The 12,991-nt window shown below is 40.6% G+C and overlaps 1 protein-coding gene across 2 annotated transcripts in view; it reads right to left on the reverse strand.

Moving 5' to 3' along the window:
• Positions 1 to 12,340, reverse strand: part of DYM (dymeclin) — a 358,107-nt gene extending 345,767 nt beyond the window's left edge. For both annotated transcript variants that reach the window (XM_081262969.1, XM_081262968.1), the window contains exon 1: positions 12,035 to 12,340. The gene's annotated coding sequence lies outside the window, so the exon portion shown is untranslated. The remainder of the gene's footprint in view (positions 1 to 12,034) is intronic.
• Positions 12,341 to 12,991: the final 651 nt, after the last annotated feature.

Raw genomic sequence — 12,991 nt, forward strand, 5'->3', positions numbered from 1 at the left:
TTCAAATTATACTTCAGAGCTATGGTAACAGAAAACTGTATGATTCTGGCATAAAAACAGACACATAGACCAACGGTAGGGAATAGAAGACACAGAGACAAACCCACACCTATACAGTCATCTGATCCTTGACAAAAGTGCCAAAACTATGCATTGAAAAAAAACACAACATTTTTAACAAATGGTGCAGGGAAATTTGGTTCTCGTATGTAGAAGAATGAAACTAGATCCTTATCTCTCACTCCACACAAAAACCAACTCAAAATGGATCAAAGACCTAGGAGTTAGACCCATAAACTATGCAATTTCTAGAAGAAAACACAGGGTTACCACTCCAAGCATATAGGCACTGGCAACAACTTTTTCTTTTTCTTTTTTTTTTTTTTTGTTTGTTTTTTGGTTTTTTTGGGGATCTACTTCTGAGGTTCAGTGGGAAAGTCTGTGTCAGAGGAAACAGATGGAGCCCATGGTAAAATACTCATATGCTAGTGAGGTATATTTTTACTGTTTGTAAATGGAGTTTTGAGGGAGGTATTTAAAAGTACAGCCAGACTCCTTTTAGGTAAGTAGCATAGGTTCAGACAATGTTTAAAATCTCTTAAATTTTCAAAGTTTACCAAAGAAGCAATAACTGAATAGATTGAGAAAGCAACATACAACAGGAACAAGGAAGATCATAATTTACATTTTGTGCTTGGGACTAATGTTGGAGGTAATCATATGTGGGAAGCCATTCTGACACGTGATTGGGTGGCTCCCGTTAGGGGTCTGAGGCGCTCTGGCTGTGTCGGAGCTTTCCCGGCCCTTTCCTGATGAGAGAGCCCATCCGTGTGGGGGTGTGCCTGACCACTGACCCTGGGGGCCCAATCACTGACCCTGACCTTGGAGTGCAGCCCCCCCTCAACCTTCATTGGATGGAATTCTCCCCTGAATCTCTTGTTCCCCAATAAAAGGCTACTCCCCGGCGTGTTCACTCTCTCTCCTGCTAGCCCTGAGTAATCCTTGCTGCCCTGCTGGGCGGTTAGAGGAGGGAACCAGAAAGGGGAGCCATCTCGGACCTGGCAATATAAATAAGGTAATAAGGTAACTGAGTCTGTTTGTTTTATTTTGATCTCATCTAACTAAGTTTATGCCTAGAACCTCATTAATGAAACCATTGCGCAGGCCGCGTGGTGGAATCATATATTCTAATTGGCAACAACTTTTTTCAACAGGACCTCTAAAGTTTAGGAAATAATGCTGAGAGTTAATAAATGGGATGGCATCAAGTTAAAAAGCCTCTGCGCAGCAAAGGAAACAATCAGGAATGTGAAGAGAGAACATACAAAATGGGAGAAAATCTTTGCTAACTACTCTTTTTACAGAGGATTAATATCCAGAATACATAGAGAGCTCAAAAAAAAACTTAATACCAAAAAAACCCAAATAATAAATGGACAAATGAATTAACAGACACTTCCCAAAAGAAGAAATACAATTAGTCAATAAATACATGTAAAAAATGTTCAACATCACTAGCAATTAGGGAAATGCAAATCAAAACTACAATGAGGGCTGGGGATGTGGCTCAAGTGGTAGCTCGCTCGCCTGGCATGCATGCGGCCCGGGTTCGATCCTCAGCACCACATACAAACAAAGATGTTGTGTCTGCCGAAAACTAAAAAATTAAAAAATAAAAAACTACAATGAGATTTTACCTCACCAGTCAGATTATCAGTCATCAAGACACAATAATAAAAAAAGAATAGAAATAATAATGAATAATGAGAGGATGTGAAGAAAAAGGAACTCTTTTACACTCTTGGTAGGACTATAAAATTAGTACAACCATTATGGAGATCAGTATGGAGGTTCCTCAAAAGACCAGGAATGGAGCCACTATATGACCCATCTGTAAGAGTCCTTGGTATTTATCCTGAAGAATTAAAGTCATCATACTACAGTGGCACATGCATACCCATGTTTATGGCAGCACAATTCACAATAGCTAAACTATGTAACCAACCTAGGTATCCATTAATGGATAAATGAATACATACACCATGGAGTTTTAATCATCATCCATAAAGAAAGGGTCACATGTTGTCTCTCCTACGTGGATGCTACAGAAGAAAAAGGAAAAGAAAGATAGGGGACTAAAAATCAAAGGGAGATCAGTAGAGGAAAGGGATCAGGGGACAGGAGGGGGGGGGAGGGCTGGGGAGTCATATTGGCCAAAGTATATTGTTATATTGTGTGCATGTACATATATATAACAACAAATTCCATCATTATGGTACAACTATAATGCACCAATAAAAAATGTGGAAAGAGAAAAATAAAGCAGCCACGGGAATATAGAAAATCTGAGACAAAGGGAACAGTATGTGTAATGGCACTTTTGTTTAATCAATTTGTTTACATTTCTTATTTCTAGTCTATATGCCAGAAACTAGTTTAGTGCTTTACAATTATTGACTCATTTAGTCCTTGGATCAATCCTAAGAGGTGGGTACTATTATCTCAATTTAGAAATGAGGAAACTAAAGCACAGAGGACATAAGTAATTTGACCAGAGTCCCAGAGATCCTGGGATGATGGCCAAGCCAGGATTTGAACCCAAGCAATCTAATTCCAGAGTCCTTGGTCTTTACCACTTTACTAGGCTAACTCTCCAATGACATCATCAAGTCCTATAGGTTCTTCTACAACATGTACAACTGAGAAAGCTACGGCCTGTGCCTATATACTAGAGTGTTGACCCTATGTCTTCCTCTAGGAGTTGCATAGTTTCTGATCTAACTTCTAGATCTTCAATCTATTTTGAGTTGATTTTTATGAAGAGATGGCTAAATCCAGCTCTTCCTTTATAATCTACTACCTCCATGTAGCCCATGCCAGCAAGAGATGGTATGCTCAATGTGTTTCTATAATCTCACATGATTTAGTGCAACAGTATCCTGATTTCTTTGCTTCCAATCTCTCAATTTTTAACTCACTTTCTACATTCCACCACTAAATTAATTCTTATAAAACAGAAAATTCAGTCCAGCATAGCAAGTGAGCCCAAAGGTTTTAGTATGAGATAGACCACGCTAAATCTATATAGCTCAAGTTTGAATATCCATTTTAACACTTATAAAATCCCATAGTATAACAAAAAAAAAAACAAACATCCATACTTAGGGCTCATAAGATTTTCTGAGAATCAAGCAAAATGATGTATGCAAGTACTTAATAAAGGACCTGGCACAGAGAAAGCATAGTCAAATAAATGATCAAATATAATTTATTTTTAATACTAGCAAAATCACTACTTTCATCATTTCATTAACCAGCTCAAAAACATTCAATTAATAAATTCTTCATTACTAGAAAGACTAAATACTGACATTCTATAATCTCACATATAGACAACTACTCTCCAAACCTGTGGTACTAAAACTTAGATATGTGCAGAAATAACTGAGGAGCATGTGGTTAAAATTACAAATTCTTGGTGCCAAAATTCATAATGGCAAGGTAAGGCATAGGCATTTCCATTTTTAAAAAAAAGTGATTTTTGATACAAGCGCTCTGTAAACCTTAATTTGCAAATAAGTGTCATAACAAAGGTAAAGTTGTCTTAGTGTCTATGGTGTTCATCCACACCTCTCCTCCTGCCACTCAGGTGTGTCTTTCAACAGCCCTGCACCTGTTCCACACACCTTCAAACCTGCTCACTTCCTCACAGCATGATCCTCTTTTTCCCTCTGTAATCCTAGAGCACTCACTTCACTACTCATTTAGAATTTAACTACCCTTCCTATATGCCTTGTCTGGCTGTCTAACCCTTATCAAACTTCTTAGATCAGTTACTTTCCCAAGTCAATTTTACCATCATGGGCCAAAACTATACAGTGAAGCAAGAGATGGTATGCTCAATGTGTTGTATATAATTTGTGAAGTATTTACTATAAATATAAAATTAAATCTCTTCTTTTTTGTGTAGCAATTCACTATCTCCTAACCCAATATGCCTTAATGGGAAATAAACATTAGTGAATATGAAAATCCATAATGGCCAAATTCTGTCCTAACATCTTCACAATAAGTAAACAACACCATAGTGCACTTTGTCCCATTCTAGTTTGAGAAAACATAAATCAAAAGCTATATTTGCTCCATAAAGAAACCATCAAATATTCCAAAATATCCCAAAACAATTTTCCTGTCTCCTAAATAAGAAACAAATATGTATATGCCTAATTTATGCTCAAAAGACTTTAACCCATTTTGTCCCAAGGTCCCAGATATGGAACACCTATAAAAACTTAAATGGAGCCAGGCGCAGTGGTACATACTTGTAATCCCAGTGACTCAGGAGGCTGAGACCAGAGAATTGCAAGTTCAAAGGCAGCCTCAGCAATGGCGAGGCACTAAGCAACTCAGTGAGACCCTGTCTCTAGGAAATACAAAATAGGGCTGGGGGTATGGCTCAGTGGTCCAGTGGCTGAGTTCACTCCCTGGTACTAAACAAACAAACAAACAAACAAACTTAAATGGAGCAACCAATATACCATTTATAACTTTGAAATAATATTTGAATATTATGTTCACAGAATTGAAAACTTGGAATTTAAAGAGTTAAGGAGAAATCTCTAAGTTGAAATAGGAAACCAAAGTAATGGCCAATGGTCACTAGCCACAGGACGTGTTGAATGCCACAGGCATCCTAAGTTCATCAAGTAATAGAATACTCTTTGAAAGGCTGCTATGTTTTAAGTGCTATAATAAGTACAGTTGGGTATGCCACACCAGTAAATGAGAACAGTGAAAATTAAAAGACATGCCACAAAAATAAGATCAGGGCCTAGGTATTTAGCTCAGGGGCAGAGTGCTTGCTTAGCATGCCTAAGGTCCTAGGTTCAATATTCAGCACTGAAAAGAAAAAACATATATATGTAGTCAGGGGAGGTGTGGAAGATGGAAAGGTGACAGAAGAGTGTAACCAAACCCACAAAGTTGAAGAGGCCCCAACCTAAGTGCTTGCAAAGAGGGACAGTAACAAGCAAGTAGATCACTATGTGGAATCCTGAGAAGGCTACAGAGCAAGTCAAAGCACCAGAGAAAAGAGGCAAGGTGCAGGGGGGCCGTGTCCCCATCCCCAGGAGGAGCTGTTAAGTGCGCTTTCTGAACGAAGCTGGCTAGAAGAATCTGGAACTCCAGAGCCAAGGTTGGGAAGGTAATGAGGTGGAGGATGAAACTACAAGAATGAAGATAACCTCAATTGGCTACACAGTTACCCAGTGGGTTTCCCATGCTCTGAAGCAAGAGATTGGAGGATTCTTCTCAAGAGAAACTGAATGGGTCCCAAGGACATTTAGGATTCCTCCCTCCCATACTTAAAACACTCCTTACCAACTTATGGCATGCCCACCACTCAACAAAATCTACTTACACAAAAAGCTTCCAACCAATATGGGAGGCGGGGCTGGGGGCTGGGGGCGCGCATCTCAATCTCAAGAAAAGACAGGCAAAATCATTAATTTGTAATGAAAGCCTCCAACATGAAATACAGAAGCCAAAACAAACTGAAAAACGGAATCATAGAACTATAACAAGATTTTAAGACATCAAAACCTAAAAGTAATATCCTTAGAGAGAATAATAAAAACACCAACAGTAATAATAAAAAACATTATGTAGCACCTACTATGTCCCCCAGGGACTACTCCCAGTGTCTCTCACACACCGACTGATCCATCCTTCACCTCAATCCAGGAGGTGGTACTGTTATTCTCACTGCCTAGATCATGGGTCAGCAAATGATGACCCAAGGACCAAATCGAGCCTGCTGCCCAAAGACTGATTTTTATATTTTTAAATGGCTGAGGTGGGGGGGGGGAACAAATAATATTTTGTGACATGTAGAAATTATATGAGATTAAAATTTCAGTGTCCATCTAGAAAGTCATATAACACAACCATGCTCCTTTGTTTACATACTGTCTGTAGCTGTATTTCTGATGTGACAGCAGAGATGAGGAGTTGTTACAGAGACTATGTGTGGCATCCTCAGCTCTTTATACCACTACTCAGCAGACCACACTTCTCCATGACAAGTTACAACTCAGCAATATTAGCCAGGCATGGTGGTACATGCCTATAATCCCAGCATTCAGGAGGTCAAGGCAGAAGAATTGAAAGTTTGAGGCCAGTCTTGGCAATTTGGCAAGACCCTTGTCTCAAAATTTTAGAAAGGTGCTCAGGGTATAGTGGTGGAGCACTTGCTTAGTATGTGCAAGGCCTGGGTTCAATCCCCAGTACAGCAAAAATAACTGTAATAACAACAACTCAACAGTATTTCAAGTGTAATGCATATTGCCATACTATGATTATTTTTTATTAGTGAGTATAATCATGTCAACACACAAAAAAGTAAATTCTGATGCCATACGTTCAATTTACAGTTAAGTATAGCTTTCTTAATCTAATTAGACATCCAGCACCATAGCTGTGCTAACGAATACTACATAGGAAACATTAGCCAACTAAGCATCTGTCACAATATCCTGAGTTGCCCAACCACACCACTCACCCCCAACACATGAGAGCAATGACCAGGAGAATGGGAAAATGTAACACAAGGTAAATCATCACAACAGAATGTCTTCCCAAAAATAAAAAATTACTATGAGGCTACAGCCAAAGCACATTTCCAAATGGCTAATTTGTTAATCAAGTAAACAAAGACATTTATCAATAGTGAGTTAAATTGTCTTAGATTACAGCATCCAAAGAAATGTGTCCAGAGAAAACAAACATCTTTAATATCTGAATCCTTCAGTGAAAAGTTACTCAAGTTACAGTCCATATGGAATGATTACAACCATGAATATTTTCAAAACTAATTTTAAAAATATTAACTCAGGAGAATCTAAAGCAGAACCTGCTAAGATGTGTAACAATCGATGGTGGTGAAAAAACCTATGGAGCAAAAAAGGCTTAGCCTAACAAATTTTACAACCCCTGTAAACTGCAAGGTGTGTGGAAAAAAAAAATAATAATAATAATAAAGTGTGTGTAAATGAGTTTTTGCTGCAGACTTGATAGTAATTCTTAATGAATTCAAACTAAAATCAGAAGACCACATTGCTTATGTATAAAACCTCTTGAAGTCATTTCAAGAACAACCAACACTGCTTGAATCATAAGTAACATTAAGTTATTTTATATACTTCCTATGCTGTCTAAAACAAGAGGGGCTGGGTTTATGGCTTAATGGTAGAGCACTTGCCTAGCACATGTGAGGAACTGGGTTCAATCCTTGGCACCATAAAAATAAATTAATTAATTAAAGATATTGTGTCCATCTACAACTAAAAATATTTAAAAGAAAAAAAAATTATAGGCACATGCCTATAATCCCAGCAGCTTGGAAAGCTGAGGCAGGAGGACGGCAGGTTTGAAGTCAGCCTCTGCAATTTATCGAGGCTGTAAACAATCTATTCTCAAAAATAGATATGGCTGGGATATGGCTCCGTGGCTAAACACCCCCTGGTTCAGTCTCTGTATTAAATAAATAACAAGAAGCCAGGCACAATGGCATACACCTATAATCTCAGCAGCTCAAGAGGCTAAAGCAAGAGGACCCAAGTTCAAAGCCAGCTTTAGCAACTCAGTGAAACTCTGCCTCTAAATAAAAATATTAAAAAGGACTAGGGATGTGGTTCAGTGGTCAAATGCCCCTGGATTCCCTCCATGGTACCAGAAATAAAAAATAAAAACAAGAATGAGGTCTCCATTCCCACACAAATATACAGCAAATACATTCTCCAAAATCAAAGTACATTTCCAATAGCATTTTTCAGACCTCAATTCAAGTACAAAAAGAAATTTCCACATTTCAGAAACCATTTAGCTATGTAATGAGGAACTTCCACCTAACCCTCAATTGTTAGTGATCAGTCTGTAGTGTGATGCTAAAAGACAATTCTGTAAATACCTTCCAAGCAATGAATATGCCCTATTAAAACCATATGTTCAGGGCTGTGGTTGTGGCTTAGTGGGGGAGCACTTGCCTAGCATGTATGAGACCCTGGGTTTCATTCTCAGCATGACATAAAATTAAAAGGCAACAGTCCTCTCTAGCTCTAACCATTATCCACTATCATATGTGAAAGATGGCATTCTTGTTGCATTTGCAGAAGCAAAGAAAACCTCCTACTTTCTTAAGCCTCAGCAAACTATTCCAAAACACATTGTGATAGGCAGAAAAACAAATCCAAAGTTGTCAACTTCTTAATCTATGGAACCTATGATTGTTACCTGCAAAGGGACCTTTCAGGTGTGATTAAATAAGAGGATTTTTACATGGGAAGATTATCCTGGAGTATCCAAATAGGTCTAATCCCATCACCTAGGTCCTTAAAAGCAGAAAATTTTCCCCAGCTGTCGTCAGACAAGTGTTGACAGAAAAATGATCAGAAAGATGCATCACTGGTGTCTTAGAAGATGGAGAAAGACAGGGGGACATAAACCAAGGAAAGTGACAGCCTCTAGAAGCCGGATGAGGCAAGGAAATGAATTCTCCCCTAGAAACTTCCAGAAAGGAACAAAGTCTTGTTGACACACTGATTTTAACCCACTGAGACTCATTTTGGACTTCTATAGATGTATAAAATAATACATCTGTGTTATTTCAAGCACTAAATGTGTGGTGATACATTATCAGCCATAGAAAACTATTAAACCCACAGCAAATGACTTTTCACAATATATAAAATTATCAAAGCATAATCAAATTGCCCAAATATTTAGAGCACAATAAGAGTTAGTTGTGCATACTGCAATATATTTCACTTCTATCTCTCTCCAGCCATCACAAAATTCTATTCAGTAAAAAGCCAGCAACACCTGTAATCCTAGTGACTTGGGAGGCTGAGGCAGGTGGATCACAGACTTAAGGTCAGACTCAGCAACTCAGCAAGACCCTGCCTCAAAATAAAAAATTTAAAAAAGGTCTGGGATAGTAGTTCAGTGGTAAAACACATCTGGGTTCAATTCCCAGTACCAGAAAAAAAAAAAGAAAGAAAAAAAATGGGCAGGGCATCGGGGAGCTAGCAAATGTGTCTTCAAACTTTTTTGCACTGAATGAGCTACTTTATTTTTTTTAAATGGAACAGTTAGGACAGCAGGATCTACTGGAAAAATCAAGAGACAGTTACACTATATTCTTAAGAGTCAAACATAAAAGTATTCGCACTGTTTTCCCCCCTTGTATCAAATAGATACCACATTTAAAAAAAAAAAAAAAGTCCTGCTGGGTGTACTGGCATATACCTGAAATCCCAGTTACTTGGGAGGCTAAGCAGAAGGATCACAAGTTCCAGAGCCTGGGTAACTTAGCAATACCCTATCTCAAAAAATATAAAGGGCTGTGGATATGATTCACTGCTAGAATACCTCTGGGTTCAACCCCAAGTACAGGGACGGGGGAGGAACCTTTTTAGATGATATTAAGACTTATTATTAAATTTTGCATGACAAGGATATTATGAGCATATTAAAAGGAGAGTGTGATCTATAAATATTTTATACTGAAATATTTACAGATGAGATGGTATGCCTAAGATCCCCTTTAAAATAATTCGGAGTTGGGGGATAGGAATGAATAGGAATATAGCTGAAACTAAATTGGCAGGAGTAAATCACTGTGGGAGTTGGGGAATGGGTACATGGGAATGTAATACATTATTTCACTGTTTGTTTTTTGTATTTTTCTTTTTTCAGGGCCTCATACATGCTCAGCAAGTTCTGTACCACTGAGCTATACTTCCAACCCATTTGAACTTTTCTTTATTTAAGAGGTACTGAAACAAACCTTGACCTATCATAACAATACAGACTTCTTAATAGCTGAATTGCCATCATATTAACATTGCCTGACCTCAATTCCCTATCACTTTCCATTGATAGTTTTATCAAGTATTCCTTAATCTCAACTCAATTTGCCCTATTTAGTAATCTTATAAGCATAAGCAAGTCACCTCTAAAAAATTGGTTCTTCAAGTGCACAATGGGAATATTCATACTTACTCAGACTATCTCTGAGTTGCCAAGAGGATTAGCCAAGATAAAAACTCCAAAGCAGGGGCTGGGGCGGTAGTGCACTTTCCTATCATGTGTGAGGCACTAAGTTCGATTCTCAGCACCACATATAAATTAAAAAAATAAAGGTCTATTAAAAACTAAAAATTAAAATTAAAAAAACTCCAAAGCAGGATAATCATTCTAGAAATCCATAGATTCTTTTTTTTTTTTTTTAAAGAGAGTGAGAGAGGAGAGAGAGTGAGAGAGAATTTTTTTTAATATTTATTTTTTAGTTCTCCGCGGACACAACATCTTTGTTGGTATGTGGTGCTGAGGATCCAACCCGGGCCGCACGCATGCCAGGCCAGCGTGCTACCGCTTGAGCCACATCCCCAAGCCCATCCATAGATTCTTAAATTTCATCTTCAGTAGCCATTCACCTGTTTCTATAGAATTTCTTCCTTCCACCTACAATTCTCCAGAGCCCAAGCACCTGGGTTTCTCAGGCAAAATTACACTCCTCTCCACTGTCTCCACCCCTGTTTTCATATCTTACAGCCCACCTCTTTCTCTCCACAGGACCTTTAACCAATCTCCACTATCCCCTTTCAAAGATTCCCACTCCATCTGCCCCTAGTCAATCTTTCCGGGGCTCCTATGCTAGTCGTATTACTATACCACCCTTTGCAGCACTTTGATTAGCTTTATCACCCCAGTAGCCTCAAATCCCACTATTGCCGCCCCCTTTCAACAAACACCTACCTTTTCACCCTTCAATTAAAACACAATTGATCATGCTGGTGTTGTGGCTCAGCGGTAGAGTGCTCGCCTAGTATGTGCAAGGCCCTGGGTTTGATCTTCAGCACCACATAAAAATAAATAAATAAAACAAAGATACTGTGTCCAAGTACAACTGAAAAATAAATATTAAAAAAAAAAAAAAATGCGGGCTGGGGATGTGGCTCAAGCGGTAGCGCGCTGGCCTGGCAGTGCGGCCCGGGTTGGATCCTCAGCACCACATACCAACAAAGATGTTGTGTCCGCCGAGAACTAAAAAATAAATATTAAAAATTCTCTCTCTCTCTCTCTCCCCTCTCTCACTCTCTCTTTAAAAATAAATAAATAAATAAATAAAGCTGCTGGCACGGTGCCCCTGGCCTCTAATACCAACAGTTTGGGAGGCCGAGGCAGGAGGTTCTCGGGCTCAAAGCCAGCCTCAGCATTTAGCGAGGCCCCAAGGAACTTAGGGAGACCCCATCTCAAAATAAAAATAATAAAAAGGGTCGGGTTTGTGGCTTAGTGGTTAAGCGTCTTGGGTTCAAACCCTGATACAAATAAAAACAACAACTTCTCAGACAAATACACTGAGACAGAAAAGACTGATAGTGGAGGGGGCGGAGAGATGAGTGGCTGCTAATAGGTTGGGGCTTCTTAGGGGGTGAGAAAAATGTCCTGGAATTAGTGGTAAGGTTGTACAACTATGGAAATCTGCCAAAAGCCACCAAGCTGTACTTTAGTTATATTTTTAAAGGGCGAATTTTTATTATATCTCAATAAAAATGTATGTCAAACACACACACACACACACACACACACACACACACACACACACTACTGCTCACCCTGCCCATCACACGCCCATTTATCAGCCAACATCACCCCATCTCCGGAAGCATCGAGCTGCCCTGCGGTGTCCCCAATTCCCAGCCCAGACGGACCCAGGCCCCTCACACTCTCGCCTCACACACCCCCTCGGGCCCGCTGGGGAGGCGGAAGCCAGGCCCCGCTCCCGAGGCCGGCACAGCCCTGGGGGTGGCCCAGTCCCCTCCAGCAGAGGAACGTCCCTTCTCCCTGGGGTGGCGGAGCTGCCACTCACCGCCCGACACGGGCCTGGAAGGAGAGGTGTCCGGAACCCGCTCTGACAAGAGGCGGGGGCCGAGCTGTCGGGGTCCGCGCTGCCGGGGGCGGCGCCACAGCCCACCTGTCTCAGTCTGCAGGAGCTCCGCTTCCAAACCCACGGACAGAGGGCGGGTTGCAAGAGGGCGTCAGAGAAGCGCGGTCCCGCCGCAGCACGGGTGGCGCACCACGGCTCAGGCCTCCATGTTTCCACGTCTTTGCGACTCCGGGCCGGGCTCCGGCGTGAATGGGCTCCGTCTAAGCCTCCTACCACGGCCGCGTCGGTGCGGAGGCCGGGGGGCGGGGGAGAGAAGAGGGAAGCGGCCGAGAACGCGGCGAAGTACCGAACAGCCGGGCGCGCGCCGGCGGGCGGTCCTATGGCGCGCGGTCCTATGGCGCGCGGCGCGCGGGCTTCTGGGAAATGTAGTCCTACGGGTGTGGCTCGTGTCTCCGCGTCTCCCCGGCAACCGCCCAGCCACGTGGCAGAGTCTAAAAGCAGGAAAACTCTTGGCTCCTGATGCCTTAACTGTATTAAGGCTCAGGCTCCTGTTAATTCCAACAGGACAACCATCCCAATGTCAAAACAGTTTCTTGTGAGGCTCCGAGGAATCGAGCCATGAAAAAACAACTTGATGGAAGCAACTGGAAGATCTAAACCTACCTGCGGTATTATCAGGACCCATCACACAGGAAGGAAAATCAATATGGTGTAGTGCCAGAAGTACAGAAGTTGAAGTCAAATGAGCTGAAGTTACCATATTGACGTTCTTCAGCAATTACTTTTCCTCTTCTAGACAGTTTCCCCATCTAAAATATAAACATGATGATTATTGACATTACAATAATAATTAACCATTCACATTGAGTTGTTTTCTATCTGCTATGCCCTGATATTTTCCACATTACCCTATGAAACCACTCTCATTTCCATTATATACTCAATATGTTCTCTGTAAAATACTGCACAGATACTTGATATCCTTTTCCAAATCTACTGCGAGTAAATTCCCTGAGTCTGCAGAAGAACAGGAAAATATACATA

The sequence above is a fragment of the Spermophilus citellus genome (genome assembly GCF_964194105.1).
Source record: "Spermophilus citellus genome assembly, chromosome: 12".
NCBI classification, from domain to species: Eukaryota; Metazoa; Chordata; class Mammalia; order Rodentia; family Sciuridae; genus Spermophilus; species Spermophilus citellus.